Genomic DNA, 921 nt, shown 5'->3' with positions numbered 1-921 from the left:
GCGGGCAGCGGCGCGCGGCCGCCGGTGGCACCGCTCGCCGGTGGCGGATGGGAGCGGCACCGCAAGGGATTTGTTTTCCTTTAGGCAGCTGGTTTGTCCACAATTTGTAAAAGCTTTATATTTGTGACTTGCGTAGGCCTGTGCTGTTAGGAGAGAAAGACGTGGGGGGGAAGCTGGGATCCCAGTAACAAGTGGGGTTCTGGGCGGAAGGGACTGGATCTTCGGGTGTGGAGGGAGAGCTGGAATTCCGCCCTCCAGAGCGAAATATTAGGAACTGCTCCCAACTGCTCGTTCCTGGCTTAGGTACGAAATGCTCTGCCGTTTTTTCTTGGACGAAGATTCTTGATGGCCTAATTCGACAGGGGGGTCGGTAGCTGTATGCCTAGAAAATTTTGTGGAGCGCAGAGAACGTAAGGCCTGGTGGTGTCTTCTACGTGTTTTGACCGCATTTATTGGACTTTTTTTTTTTTTTTTAATGTTCAGGGAAGTAAAGATAAAAGAAATGAGAGCTTGGGGCAGCAACGGGGCTGAGTGAATGATTAAACACAGATTTATTTTTTTTTCTTTTTTTTTAAACAAATTATCTGAAAATCCTTTAAAAAGAAAAAAAAAAAAAGTCAGCTGTACCCAAGATTTGAGCATGTAGGGAAGTTGTTTCTACCATTTCAAACTAGCGGATGACGTGCCAGGTGGAGCCCTATTAAACGCTCCCCTGACACATCCACATGCCTTCGGTTCCGTGGGGATTATTTCCTGATTATTCCCCGTCTCTGACGTACAAGCAGACAAACGCCGTAGGGCTGATCCTGGAAAAGCAAGCGCGGGAGCGGCGCCGCTGGGGACCGAGGTGCGGATCTGCAGGGCGTGGGCTGGGGGGGTCCCGGCGGCGGTTGGGCGGGGGGAAGGCCCGGCGCGGGGGGG

Source organism: Egretta garzetta, unplaced genomic scaffold, assembly GCF_000687185.1.
Source record: "Egretta garzetta isolate BGI_Z169 unplaced genomic scaffold, ASM68718v1 scaffold390, whole genome shotgun sequence".
NCBI classification, from domain to species: Eukaryota; Metazoa; Chordata; class Aves; order Pelecaniformes; family Ardeidae; genus Egretta; species Egretta garzetta.
The sequence above is the reverse complement of the archived record's forward strand: the minus strand, read 5'-3'. Positions refer to the sequence as shown.